Source organism: the organism of the source record quoted next, unplaced genomic scaffold (genome assembly GCF_019419815.1).
Source record: "Pyrus x bretschneideri cultivar Hongxiangsu unplaced genomic scaffold, Pyrus_bretschneideri_v1 Contig7, whole genome shotgun sequence".
Lineage (NCBI taxonomy): Eukaryota > Viridiplantae > Streptophyta > Magnoliopsida > Rosales > Rosaceae > Pyrus > Pyrus x bretschneideri.
The window spans coordinates 7,878,991-7,900,778 of NW_025999809.1; the positions used below are offsets into that span (position 1 = coordinate 7,878,991).

At 34.5% G+C, this 21,788-nt stretch overlaps 1 non-coding gene across 1 annotated transcript; it reads right to left on the reverse strand.

The window, feature by feature from the left end:
* Positions 1–6,246: 6,246 nt before the first annotated feature.
* Positions 6,247–6,349, reverse strand: LOC125472628. The gene has a single exon (XR_007254546.1). It is a non-coding gene; the product is annotated as a U6 spliceosomal RNA (small nuclear RNA).
* Positions 6,350–21,788: the final 15,439 nt, after the last annotated feature.

A 21,788-nucleotide genomic window follows, 5' to 3' on the forward strand; every position in this document is an offset into this window, starting at 1 on the left:
CATGGGCATAGCTTTCTGGATATTTATAAGCTTAAGAAAGTCATCGCAAATGGTTTCACTAGGTCAAGTCTTGAATTTTGACTCTGGCTTAAACCAAAATCCTCGCAATATTTTGTCTTAAGGTCACCATTTGAGACCAAATCCTCATATACACTACTGAACAAAGTTTGGCTACCAATGATGAGTAAGAACTCTTACTTAAAATTTTTAGTGTTCGAATTACATAGTTTTGTGCTTATGATCAGAACCGTTCATATTATGAATCACTCCGTAAAGATCATCTCTACTAAAGGTAAAAAATAAGGTCGTTTAGTCAATCAATTGTAATAAATACATAGACGATATGTAATACTGTTTTCAATTCCGTTCATCTGTTTTTTTACAGTGCGATGACTAAACAACTTTGGTTTTAATTGATTTTTTGTAGATACAATCTTATAATACAAACGGTTTTGATTATAAACACAAAATTTTATAAATCGACAACGAATAATTTTGAGTAGAAATTCTAATCATCTTTTTAAGAGCCAAATATTATTCTATATCACTTTTGGGGAAATTGAATGTACAGTCAGTGCTATATGCATGAATGCATCCACTTCTCTCACTCCCATATCATGGCATGTTCATAACAAAGTCGGCTTAGAGAAAAAATAATTAAAAGATTGTAGCTAGTGGTACTTAACTAATGCTGCAACATGCATCGATCTACAATGTTTTTTCTTTTTTAGGCGAAAATTTGATCTGTGTTGTAGAGGCTAGGGCCCATAAACTTATGGAGATTACATCAGTTTCTCGTCTTTTTCTGTATAAATAGTCTATGATAATTCAATGAAATGTTTATTGTTTATTTTTGTTGGCTAAAAAACAAGATTTCAAGGACCTTAAAATGCATCTACAATGTCACAACAAAGTTATATACGACCAACAATTAGTCATTATGGAACTCATCACACACACATATATGCACATATATATATATATATATATATATATATATATGCATACACACACACACACATATAAACACACATATATATTGAAAATTTGACATTACTCCTTGAAACTATATTTTTCTTAACTAAAACTCATCTCTTTTTATTTTCTTGACTAAAGCCCATTGACTAGGCTCTAACTAAATAAATTCTTTAATTAAATTTGACTTTTCAAATTGTGTATTTTTCGAATGCCTAAACTACCCTTATTAATACTTGGATTGGGTTTTTGGATCTGTTACTTGTTATATCCATTTAATTAATTATATTTATTTTACAAAATATTTCATGCCATTCATTGTATATTCAATTTATTAACTTTCAAATTGTTATAAGGTGCCGATTGGAAAATAATAATACTAATTTTGTGCATTAAATATACATGTTAATTTACCTGCAAACACAACAATAGACCTAAACCAACTTCGATTATTGCATATATACTCCAATCCCTAATGCACAAAACAAAAGCTATATGTTCCACACAAACAAAATAGTCTAATTTACCTATATGATTTATGTGCATTAGATTTCAAGTTTATTTAATTGCCTACAAGCACAAAGCCACAACATTCAAACATTATCTAATATCACTAAATTTTTATTTTGGAATAGGTGAATTAAAGTAGGTAAATTAGTATAATATTTTATGTCACATCCCAACTCCGTTGTAGCACAATATTGTCCGTTTTGGGCTACAATCTCATGAATTTGTTCTTAGGTTTCCACCCAAAACGCGTTATGCTAGGAAGAGAAGGGCATGTACATATAAGGCCAAGGACCAACCCCCACCCCGCCGATGTGGGATACTACATTTTATAAGTAGGTATATTAATTTATATGTAGGTAATTACATGATTCAAACAATATTATTTTTTTTTCGTACGAGATATGTCTATTTTTTTTAATATGATAAATTAATATATATATATATGTTACTAATATTTATGGTACAAGAAAGGTAAATATCTATATGGGTTTAATTGCTCATCATAATTAGGATGAGTAATAACATTTATTCACCAAATTAGGATTTTGTGGCATAAGCTGTAAATGTGTTGTAATAGTTGGTTACGTATTTGTCTACATGGCAGTTTATTTGAAATTTAAGTTTTATTTGAATATTTAAAATTAGGTGGGTTTTTGTTTGAAAAATAGGAGTTTCAAGGGCCTATGTCAAAAGATATATGTATGTATGTCTAATGTCTTTGCTATATATGTGAGCGGAAACTTAGGCCCTCCAAATAAGCAACGAACAATGCCGTTAAATTAAAGACTTTTTAACAATTGCTAAATAATCTGATGAGACAAGGGATATGAATTACATGCACACGTACATACATCTGCATGAACTACTTGTGCAGCTCTGTCATTCCAGTGAATGCATCACAGTATTATCTAGGTTGCATGGCTTAATTTTCCAAAATATGTATGGTGTGTGTGTGTGTGTGTGTCTATATATGTATACATATCCAGATTCTTTTGACTTTCTTCCTTACCGAAGAGATGAACTATATCCAATCTGTCCTCCTTCTATTTAATGTAAAATGAATTTTGTTTTTAACAAACAAGGTGGGAGAGTGGGCTAAGCCTTACAATGAGTTATCAATAATGTGATTTAAATTCGTTTTTGATGAGAATTAAATCTAAGACTTCTCACTTACAAGTGAACAAAAATACCACTAAACTGTAATAATAATAAATGGCAAAAATACCAAATATGAGCAAGTAGGGAGTCGAAGCTTCTACGAATTATGGATGGAAGAGATCAAAGTCCATAAAGGCAAAAACGAGAGCCACACTCCAGGTCAGGTTTTTATATAAGATGGGGAAAGTGCATAATTGGAAGGGCATGTTTGGATATTCTAGTTAGATTAATAATGCATTATTAATTTAGGAATTCTGGAGGTACGTACAAAATAGCAGTCAACTAGTTGAGACAGGCATAATTGAGAACTTGAGATCCATAAAATTGTTACAATGTTTACTTGCATAATATGGGTATCCATAAAATTGTTACAATGCTTACTTGCATAGTATGGGTATGATAAGGAATGGGAATAAGAGGAATGGAATAAGAAGAATTAGAGATAAGGAAGATCCAGTATGAGATAAACATCTCTATCATAATAGGATACCTTGAATTATCAGGTGTGCCATACGAAAATTCATGTGAATCCCACTTTTTATTCATTCATCAGGGTTTAGTAACTAAGTACTCATTCTTTACAAGTAAACTTGCCTTAAAGAACGGTAATTACGAATCCAATCATCAACAACCACATTATATGGTCATACTTGAATTTACGTGAGTTTTTGTTTGCGTTTTGAAAGTTGGTGGGAAACCCTGCCTCGGTAGACCTCGCATTCGCCATGTCAGGATTTAACTTGATCCTGACAACAAGTTGTACTGATGTACGATATTGGTATGGAAACTGGAGTGGTTGTATGAAATTAAAAAATTGGAAGATGTTGTTTGTCTTGAAATTAGGCTAAAAATTGAGGGGGAAAATATAATTTGTTCTTTTTATTACAATAACATGTTTTTTCTCACTATCTCTATTAATTAATTCAATAACAACAACAAAAAGTGTGGGACAAACTTGTTTCATAAAATTTGTTGGAGAACAAAGTTGTGAAGAAGCAAATTTTACTTTCTAAATTGCCACGTAAATTAACAAACTTGTATCTAAAAATTACATTTGTGGAGGCTTTTGAAAATGCTCTAACGATATTGCTAGAACGATATTAATATCCTCATTTTCTTTTAGATACTTGATATTTTGGATCACAATACATCAACTTTCATCAACTTAATGACAAAAATTTTGTTGAAACTCTTTGCCCCACCTTTGGTTGTATCGTAAGGTCCAAGTTCCCAAGTTGTAGAACAAGTGGAAAAAGAAGAAAAAATGACAAAATAGATGGACTCACTCAACTCAGCACGTGCTTTTGAATCAGAAGAAGGGGATCATAATTTACTAATAAAATATTATTGCTAATCTAAAGTATTTACAGATAAACCTATCCATGATAAGCCCTACTTCCCTTGTCATCAGGGTATCGAATGGACCTTATTCTTTTCTTTTTTCTGTTCAAATAAACACGAGCAATATTTCTAAAAGCATAGAAAAGACATTCTAGAAGAGTAGAAGGTGATTTACATTTGACCATTACAAGAAAAATGGAAGTCATTACTTCTTCATCAAACCCACCATTATTTGTAAAAATCCCCGTTTTCAGAGGGATGAAAACCAAAAGATATCCTAAATTCTGGTCCAACATACCAAAATTAATGTTCAAACCTTTCTGCCGGGTAGGTATTAGGGCATTGTCAAAAGAATTGTCCAAATTATTACTAACAATCAAAAAGGGTAGTAACAACATTTTTTAATTGAAAAAGCAATTTTTATGTGACATGACATGGATTGATAGCTCTCACCTTTGTTGCCAAAATTGACAACAACTTCAAATCTATTTTTAATTGATGAGTGAATTTTATTAATTTTACTATTGTTTTAAAACATTTACTATAATAGTTTAATGTAATAAAATGATAGTGGTTTAAAACCTAGTAAATTTTTTAGAGTTGTATACGAAAAAGTTCTTGGAGTCGTGGAGGTGATTAAGTGTGATAAATAGGCAAGTTTATATTAATAATCATTTAGTCTAATAATATTCAGTCACTACTTTATTAAATTACATAAACATTATGTATTGATTTTCAGTCTTCAATTTGGGATGATATAGATTTTGAACTCATTAATAACAATTGTTGGCTAAAAAAATACAGTTTACAGTATTTAATTTGACCTTTCCACAAGAAAAGATTGTCTGACCTTAATACTTTTGACTTGAAATCGTGAAGCCGAGCTAGACTTTAAGACATTAATTAGACATAACTTCAATCAAAGATATAATATAGAAACCTAACCAGCCGCCGGGTGGTGGCAGTGAGACATCTGGTCCTACAATTCAGGAATCATTGGACTAGACCCACAATTTTTTTTTTAAATTATTATTATTGAGAGCATGACGGAAGTTTGAAACTATTATAATAATTTAAGAAATGAGGGAGTTTTGAATTTGGATTGCATAGGTGAAGACTCAACATCCAATCTACTAAGATATCGGATCACATATGATTAGACCCACAAATCGTAAATGATATGAGTTCAAAAATGAATTTATATATGGATGCTAAGAATCGTAATATACTGCTTATAATAATAAAATTGTAGAGAATCGTAATATTATTTTATAAGCTAAACATTTGTATAATTAATTATTTTGAATCTATCTTTTTCAAGTATGACAGAGATGTAGTCTTTCTTCTTTGTAAGGACACAAAAACTGTCTTTGTCATGTATAATAATGCTTTGATTCTAAATTCTGAAGGCTACATATTATGATAAGGGTGTGATGTAATTTTCCCCAAACTAAGTGATGGCTTTTATAATTTAATCCACCAAAATCACTTTCTCATATTTTATAAAATTCAAAGATATAGAAAATTTGTGATAGAATCTAAAGGTTGCAATGGTTCGGTGGAAAGTTTTTTAATACATTCGATATTGGAGGAGATGACTAAACCTCACAATGGGTTAGTTATGATAATTTGGTTCAAATCGCCTTGACGAGAATCATACATATATAAGACATCTCATTTACAAGTGAAAAAGAATACTACTATACCGTAATATTAAATGACTAATTCGATGGTGGAAGGCATGCGAAATTAAATACTGTTGTGTGTTTTCATTTACCTTGAACTGTACATGCACTTACATTACGTTTGGATGAGGGAAATAAACTTGGAATTTTGGCAAAAGTTAGATTTATAAATTAACATGCACTAATTTCCTTTTTTGGGTTCATAAATATAGAAATTTAAAATTTCCGTGTGGAAAAAAAAAAACTTGGAATTTGAGAGCTCCAATTCCAAGTTTAAATTTTATGTAAATAGGTGACATTTCCAAATTTTCTATGAGGTGAGAGTTTAAAATAACAAATTCTGTATTCAAATTCCATTTTTAATTTCTTTTTGGCTTTTGAATAAAACGGCATTAGATTTCATTGAATGAGCCATAATAGGCTAGACAGTACAAGAATAGGATTCTTTATCTACAATAAGATCACTAATTAATAATAGAGGGAGGATTATCAATCCAAGCACAGTCAACAACGGAGTGGAGAACAAATCAAGATAGACGATGACCTATGGAATTGACTTGGCGACGGATATGGGAAGCAAAATTTGGACCATTTTTCAATTTATGCGTGTCATCCTTGCGCAGGAGCCATGCAAATCTTCTTTGTCTCGTTTCAATTTTATCGGATGTCCTCGAAGGTACTTCAAATTTCATCGTTCTTCTATGTTAACCAAACAAGAAAATTCACAAATTTTAGAAAATAAAATCCCGTCATTTTAAATTTTTTTAGTAATCTCAAATTTTCTCATCCAAACAGAGTGTTAGGGTTTCTACTTTCTACCAAATTCCTTTTAACCTGAACTTCTATTTAATATATTTTTTCTTCTTCTTTTGATGTAAAGCTTTCTATTCCAATTTATTTATTATATTCTACACACTGAAAAGGGATAATTTGGAGGTCCCTGAAAAAATTAGGAAAAAGAGTTGGATTGTGAAGCAGTTTTCGTTATAAACATGAGATGGTTTTACTAGGGAGACTAAATTTGGTGACAAAATTTGTAAACTAAGTGACTTCAAAATTGATGATTAAGTTATTACTTAAGCATGAATGAACATGCTCATTTCTATTGGTGACATATCATTTAATTTTGTCTATACATTTAGTCTTCCTAGCATTACTGTTTAGTAAACCCTATATATATAAATTGCATGAACTAACTATAACTAGGTTTGTTTAATTTACACATTTATTATTGATTAATTTTATGTTCCCTCTCAAAAAAAAAAAAAACCATAGAAAAAAAGTAAAGAATCAGCACATACGTGTGTGTGTTAGGAATTAAATTTATTTAGATTTTTTGAAATTATATTTCTAGCCTATATTTCTTATTCATGTTATGCTTTAATTAGAGGGTTAAACTGGTAATTTCATAGGATTTTGATTGACAATGAGTGTTTTATTAATGAGTAGAAATATACACGTCGCAGAATGAATATCATGCAATTATTAAATCATGGCTGCACCTGTGCAACTTACCAAAAGAAGAAAAAAAAAATATATATATATATATATATATAGCTTGTGAGGCCATCTCCAATCGAGGGCTGCCCAGAGGGCTCGTTTTAGCCCTCTGGCCCTCCCATAAATTAATATTTTATTGAACAGTACATGACCATATTTGCCTCCTTCTCCAACCGAGGACCAAAGGGCCATAGGGCTCGTTTTAGCCCTGTCACAAAAAACCGACTCCAACCGAGGGCCAAAGGGCCATAAGACCGAACATAATTTATTATTTAAAAATTACAACTTAAATTCAAATCCAACGGCTAAGTGACGTCAACTAGCCGTTGGATTTGAATTTTTCTTTTGCTATAAATAGGGTGGATATTGGGCTATAATTCACAAAACTTTGAATTTAATCTATTTCAATTCAAGTTTACAATGAATTCTAACTTTGGATCCTTTTTGAATTCCAACTGGGGGTCCTCATCCAATTCCAAATTGGAAGCAAAATGGGCGCAAATGAGACTAGAAGATGAGGAGTCTGATGAAGAAGTTCAAGTAAGGCGCAATAAACAAAACAAAGCAGCAGCCGTGGCTGCGGCCATGGTGTGTCAGCCAACTGAGGAACAACCTCAATGGGGTGGCTCTATTGTTGGTCGCTCTTACAAACCATGAAACAGAGTGATGTTGTATGCCAATTTGATGAACAACTACTTTAACCCCAACTAGGTGTACACAGAAGAAGATTTCAAACGTCGCTTCCAGATGAGGTGTCATGTCTTTGAGCGTTTACTTCGTGATGTCCAGCACGTCAATCTATACTTACGACAGAAGCGGGACAGAGCAGGGCGCCCTGATTTCTCACTTTATCAGAAGGTTACTGTTGTACTTCGAATGATGGCCTATGGCTCCCCAGCTGATTTGATAGATGAAACCCATGGTATGTCTAAGTCTACATGCCTTGATACTCTTGAATAATTATGTGACACAATTGTTCAGGTTTACAAAGATGAGTACCTCCGCGAGCCAAATCAAGAAGATCTGAATCGGCTAATTCGCAAAGCTGAAGACCATGGGTTTTCGGGCATGATAGGGTCATTAGACTGCATGCATTGGGATTGGAAGAACTGTCCCACCTGATGGCAAGGAGGCTTCAGCGGAAGGTCGAGAAAGCTAACTGTTGTGTTAGAGGCAGATGCCTCATATGACATATGGATCTGGCATGCTTTCTTTGGAGTCCTTGGATCCCAAAATGACATTACAGTTCTTGGGCGTTCACCCCTCTTCAATAACTTGACGAAAGGTAAAGCACCTCAACTTGACTACTACATCAACAACCGTCAATATAATATGGGGTATTACTTGGCATATGACATCTACCCAAAGCGGGCGACATTTGTCCAAACAATTTCAAACCCTAGGAATGACAGAGAAAAGTTGTTTACCTTACACCAAGAGACATACCGGAAAGATGTTGAGAGAGCTTTCGGTATTCTACAACCATGGTGGAAGATCATTAGCGAACCGGCAAAAGGGTAGAGTCGAGAAAATTTGGACTTCATCATGATGTCTTGCATCATATTACACAATATGATAGTGGAGGATGAACGAGATGGGTATATTGATGGAGAGTTCGATGACGACCAAGAAGATCAAGAAGGGCTTGTGCAAAAATATATGATGGGCCTAATTTGTCTTTCAATCCAAGAACTGGTAGTATCTCTATAAATGAGTACATGAGGCGCTATAGAATGATACGTTCTCGTGCCACAACAAGTACCTACAACAAGATCTTGTTGCACATCTTTGGGCCAAAAGAAGTATGAAGTAGACGTTTAAGTTTTATGTTGTTAAATGTTTTTAAAAATATTGTTTAAGTTTCATATTTTTAAATGTTTTTTTTATGTTGTATAATTTGTATGTTGGTTAATGTTATTTAATGTTGTTTCATATTGTATAATGTTGTTTTATGTTACTTAATTTAATTTAATGTTGTATAATGGCTTAGGAAGTTATAGGAAAAAAATATATATAATTAAAAAAAATATGAAACAAATTTTGTGAAATAGAAGTTATAGGAAAAACATAGAATTTAAAATAAAATGAAACAAATTTTGTGAAATAGAAGTTATAAGAAAAATTTTGTAAATAAAAAATAATAATAAATCTGTAAAAAAAAAAAAAAAATCAAATGCAACGACTAGCTGACGTTAGCTAGCTGTTGCATTTGAATTTTAGCTTAAGGATTCTTGTCGGTTATAACCGACAGGAATAATGATTTTTTTGGCCAGCCCTCTAGCCCTTTCAGATTCTGTGGGGCCCTCTCAGATTCCACGAGCATAGCCCTCGGTTGGAGACAATTTTCTGACTATTTTCGATCCTCTGGCCATTTGGACCGAAGATGACCTGAGTAAGATAATGCCAGAAATCAAATCATGGCTGCACCTGTACAACTTACCAAAAGAAAGAAGAAAAAAAAAATTTTGGTAAGAAGATAAAAAAAAAAAAAAAAAAAAATATATATATATATATATATATATATATATATATAGCTTGTGAGTAAGACAATGCCAGAAATCAAATGGAATCAAGCCAGAACGAGCAGTCAGTGTAGCCATCGACATGGATCAACTTAAACACTTAAACTAATTAGTTAAGATTAACAAAAGGAATTACTGTTTTAGAGGGTGTGGAATATATCTGTGTGTGTCTATAGAGAGAGAGAGAGAGAGAGAGAGCAGCAGCAGCCAGGAGGAATAAAATAAAGAAATCCATGCGGTTAGACAAGACAAGTTAGTAGTTGGAGAGTAGTCTACTCCTAGTGGCTTAATTACCAGGTCAACCAGACAAATTTAGTTTTGTATTATTGATTCTTAATTGATGTTTGAAAAATTGCATGGAATTCAAGGGAACTGGTGAGACTTTGTAGAGAGAGAGAGCCACAAACCATGTCAAAACTCAAAAGGAAGCAAAACTTGTGACTGCCGGTCGTCTAAAGTCTACAACAATCTTTATCTTAGCTTTGATCATGAACCGTTGATTTCAAATAAGGAGGAATATGCAGACCAAATTGTCAGACAAGTCGGCTGCTTCAACTGGCACATTTCAATCATATATTCATATTTTTTAACTTTTTTTTTCTTTTAAAAACAGTAAAAGAGTGGTTAAAAACTTACATACGACAGATATACCAAATATAGAACATAAAAACTAAGCAATACATGCTAAAAGAAAATATAATATACCCCTAGCTATGAAGAATCCACATCGGTAAAGACAACACAAGGGAAAATATTGCACCATCCTCTAATAATCTTGAAATTCTCGTTAAAGAAGCATTATTATGTGTCACCTCCAACTAACGTCAAGTTTTCTCCTTGTAGTCATTTACCAAGTGAATGAACCACAAAAAACCTTCGGCTCGTATCTTAAACAACAGCCACCTTACACTCTTAAGATCCTTGACCAAAAACCCATAATTACTACAAAGGCTTTCCTTTGTAGAGTGAGATCACAACCACAAACATGAAGGCTATCTTTGACAAAGCAAAAAAAGAAACTACAACCAGAGCTGGAGATTGTTAGAAGTAAGGTAAACATGAAAGGGAAGAAAGATAAGACAACAAGAGGGGCTGCCACCAACCCCAAACAAACCACAATGGCGGTGGTTTTTTCTCCTTTTCCTTAATTGCGGCCACATATTTTAAGAAAGATTGATCTGGGTATAAGTGAATGAGTCGAGTCCTAGTATAATAAGGAATCTCAATGGAATGAGGATGTTCAGATTTGAGAAATGAATGTGGCAAGATAAAGAGTGTGGTTTAAAGTCCTAATGGAGGTAGAATTGGCCGAGACCTGGTTAGATTTGGATAAAGAATCCTAATTCGAGTATAGTTGTGGTTTGGCCATGACGAGATTGGCTACTATAAATAAGAAAGGAGTGCATCATTCTAACCCCTCTAATTCAACACACAAACTGCTCTGTGCAAACTCTCGCTCTATGCGAAACCTCTCAACAACCTTGAGATTTTTTATTTTCTTTTTTTGCCAACACATCTTCAGTTTGGATAAACAGCACTGTGAAGGCAACCGGTGACATCTTTAATTTGGATAAACATCACTGTTGCTGTAGAATCAGCCGACCGCGGAGCACCTTCAGTTTGGATAAACAGCACTGCGTTGAGGCCGACTGGTTATCTATCCAATTCTCGGTCGAGAAGGATTTTCGAATCCTTAGTGGCAGAGGTTATCTTATTAGCCTTCTCAACGAAGTGAGGTGTTACAAGTTACTACATTCAGCACATTGAAAGCTGAATTTGATATTGAACTTCGCAGAACTAGCAACATTGTCTTTAGGCTTTAGAACTCGAAGGCTGAGACGTGTTCCTTCCTTGGTCGCAGTCGTAAGATCAAGAAGTCAATAGTATGCCCAACGCCACATCAACATATTTTAATCCTTGGTCGAGATCGGCCGACGAATTGGCACGCCCCGCACACAACCGAAGGACATAGTTAACTTATTAATTACTCGACCTGCGCGCCACGTAGGCTTGGTAATTTTTAGGGTCAACAATATGTTAATTACATGAACTAACTATAACTAGGTTTGTTTAATTTACACATTTATTATTGATTAATTTTATGTTCCCTCTCGAAAAAAAAACATAGAAAAAAGTAAAGAATTAGCACATGCATGTGTGTGTTCGGAATTAAATTTATTTACATTTTTTTGAATTACATTTCTACCTCATATTTCTTATTCATGTTCTGTTTTAATTAGAAGATTAAACTGGTAATTTTATAAGATTTTAATTGACAATAAATATTTTATTATTTAGTAGAGATATACACGTTGCAGAATGAAAATCAGGCAAAATGTGTTGTTAAATCATGGCTGCACCTGTACAACTTAATTACCAAAAGAAAAAAATATATATATATATATATAGCTTGTGAGTAAGACAATGCCAGAAATCAAATCATGGCTGCACCTGTACAACTTACCAAAAGAAAGAAAGAAAATATATATATATATATATATATATATATATAAATGTGTTGTTAAATCATGACTGCACCTGTACAACTTAATTACCAGAAGAAAAAATATATATATAGCTTGTGAATAAGACAAGGCCAGAAATCTAATCATGGCTGCACCTGTACAACTTACCAAAAGAAAGAAAATATATATATATATATATATATATGTGTGTGTGTGTGTGTGTATAGCTTTTGAGTAAGACAATGCCAGAAATCCAATGGAATCAAACCAGAACGAGCAGTCAGCGTAGCCATCGACATGGATCAACTTAAACACTTAAAACTAATTAGTTAAGATTAACCAAAGGAATTACTGGTTTAGAGGGTGTGAAATATATGTCTGTGTGTGTCTATATATATATATATATAGAGAGAGAGAGAGAGAGAGAGAGAGAGCAACAGCAGCCAGGAGGAATAAAATAAAGAAGTCATGCGGTTAGACAAGACAAAACATTGAACACCAAGACAAGTTAGTAGTTGGAGAGTAGTCTACTCCTAGTGGCTTAATTACCAGGTCAACCAAGACAAATTTAGTTTTGTATTATTGATTCTTAATTGATGTTTGAAAAATTGCATGGAATTCAAGGGAACTGGTGAGACTTTGTAGAGAGAGAGAGCCACAAACCATGTCAAAACTCAAAAGGAAGCAAAACTTGTGACTGCCGGTCGTCTAAAGTCTACAACAATCTTTATCTTAGCTTTGGTCATGAACCGTTGATTTTCAATATAGACCAAATTGTCAGACACGTCGGCTACTTCGACTGGCACATTTCAATCATATTTTCATATTTTTTAACTTTTTTCTTTTAAAATAATAAAAGAACAATTAAAAACTTACATACGACAGATATACCAAACATAGAACATAAAAAATAAGCAATACATGCTAAAAGAAAATATAATATACCCTAACTACGAAGAATCCACATCGGACCCATATGAAAGATAACGCTCTAGAAGGTTCAAACCTTGCAAGCCAAAGAACTACGTCTGCAAAGGCATCACAAGGAAAAATATTGCACCATCCTCTAATAATCTTGAAATGCTCATTAAAGAAGCATTATTATGCGTCACCTTCAACTAACGTCAAGTTTTCTCTTTGTAGTCACTTACCAAGTGAATGAACCACAAAAAACCTTCGGCTCGTATCTTAAACAACAGCCACCTTACACTCTTAAGATCCTTGACCAAAAACCCATAATTGCTACAAAGGCTCTCCTTTGTAGAGTGAGATCACAACCACAACCATGAAGGCTATCTTTGACAAAGCAAAAAAAAGAAACTACAACCAGAGCTGGAGATTGTTAGAAGTAAGATAAACATGAAAGGGAAGAAAGATAAGAGACCAAGAGGGGCTGCCACCGACCCCAAACAAACCACAATGGCGGTGGTTTTTTCTCTTTTTCCTTAATTGCGGCCACATATTTTCCCCCGAAGTTTCCAGATATAATACTGACTTCGACTCGTGGAGGACATCTTGTATTTTTTAATAGACCATATGCAGTGGAGTCTACTTAGCTTTTCCTCGGCTGCTATACTACATTAATATGATAGATTTTAGGTTTTTGTTAACTCTCCAGTTTTGGCTGCCTGAAAATAGAGAGTCGAAACCTAAAAACCGTTCTCCATAGTTTATTGTCTCAAGTGTCGACTTGGACGAGACTGATGCCTTAATTGTCCCGGCTTCCAAATGGGACGAGACAGGTGACTCATTCCGACTTCCGACTGGACGAGATCGGTGCCTCGTCCCAACTTTAACATCGAGAGAGAGTACAATAAACGATTTCTACAGTTAAATATTTTTAACTCCATCTTTGGTCAATCAAATTGTTTTGTAAATCCGAAAGTCTGCTGTGTTTGATCCTCCTTTTGCTAACTACACGAGAAAGTTTTGAGTACACGGCCCACATGCAGGCTGTGAAAGCTTCCTTATATTGCAGCCTCGCTCAAGAATCTCTCCAAATACACGGCGCAATTAATACAAAGTTCAGATTGCAATACAAACAGGAATGAAATGAATCAAATGGTGCAAACAGGCATCTATCACACCGGTCACTCAAAAGGATGATCAACTATATTATACAGAAAATTTCTCCGAAATTGCTTTTTTAAAGAGACAAATTGAGTTGCTAATGAAACAGAAAACCTGATCATATGTCAACTATTACGTTGTTGCTTTTCATTAGCAGGACATCTTAGCTAGAATAGACAAACCCTATGTTTCTAAGGATTGCCGAATCCGATTGGATAAAGCAATGTTGTATACATTAGTACATTTATGCGTACACACGAGTAAATTGACATTGAATCCCAATTTTCCTGGAGGCCTTATCTGTATATGGAACGTATGAAATCAGTTGAATGCTTCTATAGAAGACCATTGCCAAGTTCTTGCATCAGACCGCTATGCATTTAATACTTGTTAGATATCGCCTGAGGCTGCTCCACACACATGCCATGAATCTACAAGATATTCGGACGTACATCTTGTCCCACTTGAAGCCACAAATCATCTTCCCTACCTACAACTTCACTTCTTTCGTATTTCAGAAGTATCCCAAAGAAAATCTTTCCCCGCATCCGTAAAAATTTGATTTGATTTGGTTTGGTTTGTGAATTATGAAAATAATAATTAAATAAACATCACTTTCAAAAAACAATCACGGATGACCTTCACTCTCCTATACGTCGCCAGAGTATAGCCAAAGGTTCATTTGACTTCTGCACTTGTCCAGCTTCATGAACAATGTTGATCATTTGGCAACGATTACATCCACCCAAAGGCTAGGAAACAAAACATAAATAAATTAATGAGACAAAAAGAAAGGAAAGCCATCCATCTTAAAAGAAAAAAAACTTTAAGTAATAACTTACTGCGAAGTATTTATTCCCAATTTTTAGATTTCCCATCCATCTTCATATGGTTCACCCCCCGATAAGACGAGGTTGGGCCGAAATCTCATTGGATTGATTTGACCTGCTGCTCCACGAGCACCCTTTTGTACCTCTTCTGCCATCAATAACTGATTGCATGAAATTTCAAATATCAAGGAAAAAGGAAATTTTTACGCACCAAATGACCACAAAATTGAAAAGAGCATAGACATTATTAATTGTTTCGTATGAAGAAACATTTCTGTACGTGCTAACTTGGCCTCAGTTAGATGGGAATATGTAGTTAGCTAGCTAGCTCATGGAGGGGTTTAACCACAAATCAAAACTGACACCTTGCATGCCTTTTACTGTACAGTAAGAGGTGTTGGAGAACAATTTAGAAACAATAAAATAACAGAAATATAGAACCGAAATACTTATACTTTATTATTCAAAAATACTTGCAATACAGAATGCAATTATGTTATAGTAACTTGAATGAATTGAATGAATTGAAGGTAGAGGCTAGCGCAAACGCTATGTCATTCGAACAGTATTTCCGTCCCACTTGTGTGCTTGTGGTTCTACAACGTCTGCTAAACCAGGATACAACTACCAAATTCTACAACCCGCACTGGATTATAGAACTCTAGCGAATTGCTTTGTGTGTTTACTCTCTGGAAATTTTGTACGGAAGACAAGGAGGAAGAAACAGATTATTTTTTATGGAACTAAGGACTTTAGTTATATAGGCTCTTTCATACCTCTTCAAACACATTTTGGATGTATCTGAAGCTATACAACTCTTTCCAAAGAGTAGTGTCTGTTAATCAAAACGTTTTTAATTAATTTAATTAAAAACTTAATTCGAACAATTAGTGGCCCAAATCACAAATTAACATTAATATTATAGTATAATCATCAAGCCTAATCCACACAATTAGTGGCCCAAACCTCAATCCTCATTCCAAATGGCCCAAGTTATAATTACTCAGAAGAAGGAATAAGCCTATATAAAGGCTAGTGAAAAACCACTGTTGCCGGATGTGGGACAATAGGGGTCTCAAAACTCCTACAAGAGGTTCCATTACTACGTAAGAACATACTTGTGCTTACTCTCTGGTTGAGGTCAGATACGCTTTCCTCGGATATCAATAAGAACCGAGCTTCATTCGAAAAATTCAACATGTCCTGCGCCTCTCTGCACATGCTCATACTTTCGCTCTTATTCAGGCAATGGTTGTAATTCGAACTAAAACAGCGTAATAAAGTGCATGGTCGGCCAATGGCATTGCTGAACCAATTATTGGCTCCATTGTCGTAACACTGTACTTCATATCTAAGGGGAGAAAACCGACATAATAACTTCAAAAGCGTTGCAAAATGAAGACGATAACTGAAAACTCAAGGTAACTTTCTAAACTTCATAAGTATGTTGCATGAAAATCATTGCAATAATAATTACTCACAAAAATAAGTAATAATTTGACCTTTCAATAGTATACTACCCAGATGTGCCAATATAAACAAGAAGGTATACTAGGATGAGCATAAACGACGCTGTCTAACAGAGAAGCAATCAAAGAGTGATCATCAGCAAAGATTCTACAAAAAACGAATTTATTATACTTATCTTCCAGGAAAACCTCCACCAAAATAAAAAAAGACCGGATGATAGAAAAAGAGGCTCAGAGGATAAATATATATCACATTCTGAACTTCAAATATGTATTCTACAAACGTCCATAAAGGATTGATAAGCGTAATATGAACTGATCGTCATAATTCTAATAGTAAATTAAATGAAATCAAATTCCCGTACGTTATCATGAATTCTCAAGAAAATATCAGTATGCAAGACTGTTGTTTATAAGAGTTTATAAGAGAACATAACCCTCTATATATCTAATATATCGATATATGCATCTATATATGCATATGAAGCAACTCAGAAAGGAAAGACACACAGCCAGTGCGTGCATGTGTGTGTCTTACAAAAACAGAGACGTAGAGAGAAATAGCTTAATTTGGAACGACCCAGGAAGTATATAAATAAAGCTTTTGTATGGGTTCAAACAATCCTCATAGGTCATGTTCCAACTGACTTATTTTGCAACAGATATCCAATGAGAGATTGCCATAATCTTGAATGTCATGAGGACTAAATGTGAAAAAATTCAGCCAAACTGTTTGGACCCCCTCTTTCTCTTCCAAAGATGAGTGTTCGAATACATATCATTCAAAGGTGCTTGGAAGATGTGCGGCGGTAAAGTTCAAGTCAATTTCCTGTCAATATCTACAGTGTCCACTTAGAAATACCCGTTGGTTCTCCCTTGATGCAGTAAATTACTATTTTGACCCTTAAGTATTAGCTGTCATTTTTATTTACCATCTGTCATTTCCATTTACTATGCCATGCTGCTGCGCAGCATTGAATCATAGTTGCAGTAGCACCCAATTACTAGGGTTTTCCCATCTGATCCACGATATAGTGCAATGGTTCTGCCTCATGAAGGGATATGATATATGAAAGCCTCTTCTTTTTTAATTTCTTTTCTCTTTTATAAAAATTAACGCACCAAATTGGCCTCAGAGCCAGGTTGATAGGATGGCACTTTCTTAAAAAAACAATAGATTTCGTTATGGATGGAAAAATATACCACCTATAGGGACACACTTCATTTAATGCTGCTTTAGTGGATTCTTCCACTATGATGAAGCTCATTCAACAAGAAAAGATGGGTGCTATTGCTCAATTGGTAGTGATTCGTGATGATAGACGACCTGCAACTACTATACCCACAGAAATCCAAGCTCTTCTGAGTCAATTTGAGGAGTTATTTCTAGCTCCAACGAGCCTCCCTCAAAAAAGGCCAGTCGATCATCGGATTTCCTTGACCCCTGGCACTGCTCCCGTAAATGTGTGACCATACAGGAATGCTCATTTTCAAAAAAATGAAATTGATAGTATCATTCAAGAAATGTTGGATGCAGGTATAGTTCGATCAAGCAATAACCCATTTTCTTCTCCAGTTCTTTTGGTGATGAAAAAAGATGGCACCTGGCGTCTGTGCATCGACTTCCGAGCCCTAAACGCTGCAACGGTGAAAGACCGGTATCCAATTCCAGTGATTGATGAGTTGTTAGATGAGTTGCACGGTACCACCATTTTTTCCAAGTTAGATTTGTGCTCAGGGTATCATTAAATCAGAATGCAAACGGATGACCCTCGAAAACTGCCTTTTGCACTCACAAAGGCCATTATGAGTTCCTCGTAATGCCTTTTGGGCTGACCAATGCCCCTACAACCTTTCAATCCTTGATGAATGAAGTATTTCGCCCCTTGCTACGTGAGTATGTCCTCGTATTTTTTGACGACATCCTTATCTATAATAGAAATTTGTCAGATCATTTACTCCATCTCACCGAGGTAATTAAACTACTTTGTCCTAATGAACTGAAGTTAAAAAAGTCTAAATGTTTATTTGGCCAGTATAGTGTAGAGTATCTGGGCCATGTTATTACAGCACAAGGAGTAGCAGTGGATCCAAAAAAAAATTCAATGCATTAAGGAATGGTCTCATCCTAAAAAATGTGAAAGGTTTAAGAGGATTCTTGGGTTTGGCAGGATATCATCGCAAGTTTGTGCGCGATTTTGGTAAAATAGCTCATCCGCTGACTGACATGCTTAAAAAAGATTGTTTCAAGTGGACAGAGGCTTTGATAACAGCTTTTGAGCAAATATAGGTTGCCTTGTCATCTACACCTGTGTTAACTTTGCCGGACTTCAACAAACAATTTACAGTTGAGTGATGTTTTCGGTACAGGTATTGGGGCTGTTCTTTCTCAAGATAAACACCCAATTGCTTATCTAAGCAAGCCATTTTCTGCTGCTAACTTGGAATTTGTCCGTCTATGACAAAGAGATGCTTGCGATTGTGTATGCTGTGCAAAAATGGAGACCGTACTTATTAGGCCAGCATTTCAAAATCATCACAGACCACCAGACAATCCGCCACTTTTTGGATCAAAGAATAGCAACCCCTACACAACAACACTGGCTCTCTAAGTTGCTTGGCTATTATAAGGCAGGTCCCCAGAACATAGTCCCTGATGCCCTATCCCGCAAAGAAGAGATACATCAGGCATTCAAGCCATACATCAGGCATGCACAAAAGATCCTGAAGCTTCTAATATCATGGTCAAAATTCAGCAAAACCAACCTCATCCCAAGCATTATCCTCTTCATAATGGGTTTTTGTATTACGAGAATCACATGTTTGTACCTCAATGTTCACAGTGGCGTCACACCTTATTACAAGAATTTCATGTGTCGCTTACTGCAGGTCACTCGGGTTATTTAGCCACTTATACCATCTCCAATGTTTAGGCTAAAAGCCAAATTTTTAGCCCGGAAAATTTAGCTTTTAGCACAGAAACAGTTTTTTTACTCCAACTATTCTAGTCTAAAATTTTAGCCGGGAATTATTAAAGATGAACTTAAGCTATTTTTTTTGTTCAATTAAATTTTTTTTAAATAAATGTGTAGACTATCGTAAATTAATTTTATGAACATTTTAATCTAAAACAATTTAAATTCCGATAAATATTGGGTGGAGTCCACTCCGATTTCAGAGCTAAATTTTGGGGGGAATTTGTCATTGGCTTAGCATTTAGCATTTAATCCAAAATTTCCCCTTAGGTTGGCGTGGGTTTGGAGGGAAATTTTGGACGATAATTTGGCTTTTAGCCCATCATTGGAGTTGGTCTAAGCGAATTTCCCTCAACTTCATGTGGCCTGGAATCAGTAAGGATATCAAAAACTTTGTTGCCACTTGTGATACTTGTCAACGACAGTAGTATGAGGCAATCAAACCCCCAGGTCTTCTGCAACTTCTACCCATTCCTCAGGATGCTTGGCAGGACATCTCTCTGGATTTTGTGGAAGGGTTGCCAGCATCTAATCACAAAAATGCTATCCTGTTGGTCGTGGACAGATTTACTAAATATGGACATTTCATACCTGTCTCTCACCCTTACATAGCGGTCAAAATATGCTTCGATTGATTGTGATTCATCGTGATTCCACTTTCCTTAGCCAGTTTTGGGATGCCTTTTTCAAGTTTCAGGGTTCAATATTGTGTCGAAGCTCTGCTTACCATCCTCAATCAGATGGCCAAACTGAGGTACTGAATAGGACATTGGAGCATTATCTTCGTTGTTTTGTGGGAGACAAACCTTCTTCGTGGACCTCTTATTTCACATGGGCAGAGTGGTGGTACAACACTTCTTTTCACTTTTCAATCCAAATGTCCCCTTTTGAAGCCCTTTATGGCAGACCTCCACCCACTATCAGCTCCTATACTCGTAGATCAACTGCTGTTCATCAGGTTGATGTGGCCTTGAGGACAAGAGATGAGTTACTTTCTCAACTACGCCACAACGTACTATTGCCTCCAAATCGAATGAAGCAAAAAGCGGACAAGAACAGAACAGAACGTGAATTCAATGAGGGAGACATGGTATTTTTGAAGTTACAACCTTACCGCTAAGCTTCCATTGAATTTCGCCATAACCACAAATTGTCACCAAAGTTTTTTGGACCTTATAAAGTGTTGGCCCGTGTGGGAAAAGCGGCATATCGATTGCAGTTACCACCAATTTCTTGCATTCACCCTGTGTTTCATGTTTCATTCTTAAAGAAACAAGTGGGAAATTCCAGCCTTCGCACTTCTGTGCTGCCTTCCTGGAACTATTGATATTTCACATGAACCATATAAATACAGAAAATTCTATTTTAATCCTTGTCTAAGATTACTTTTTGAATAAAACCTTGTCTAAAATTAAAAATTAATTCTAATCCTTGACATTTAATTGTAATTTTTGAATATTAAATAGGTTGTGATAATTATTGAGTTTTTTGTTTGCAGGTTATACATTGATCTCCCATAAATAATAAAAATGTTATTTATCACATATTTTCATATATTTTTCATTGTGCGTAAATTTCTCCATATTTTTGTATATGCATATTACGTACATATGTATGTTTAGATACTATAGTTATGTATCGATACATTTGTACCGACACATTTATACCGAAGGTTATGTACTAATACATTTGTACTGAAACTTACATACTTATACTTCTATGCCTATGAGTAAAATAAGGTACCTAAAGTTATGTACTGATATATTCGTACCGAAACTTATGTACCGATATTTCCGTATCTATGAATAAAATAAGGTACCAAAAGTTATGTATAAATTGTTTTTATTTTGTTGTTGAATTTTTTCAATAATAAGAATTTGAATTTTTATTAAATTTGTATCTATTAATATGATTGGAGCACAAAAAAAATACATTTATTATGGATGGGTAAAGAATTTTGAATGGTAACATAAATAATAGATGTGTTATAATTACTTATATAGTAAGTTTTAAAAATAAGATCTTATATTAGATTTTGAAAGTTATTCAGGTTAAAATTTAAAAACAGTCTTTTGACGAAAAAAAAAAAAAAAATCTAAAAACAATCTTATTGAAGCTCTAAAATCTAAAAACCCTATTGGGGGTGTATTCAATTGGGGGATTTTGAGGGATTTTAGTTCTTTTAATGAATCCAGGGGTATTCAATTAGGATTTTAAGTGATTATTTGAAATTCTATGTATATTTAATCAAGATTTTAAGATAGTTTATTAAAATCATTAGAAATCCG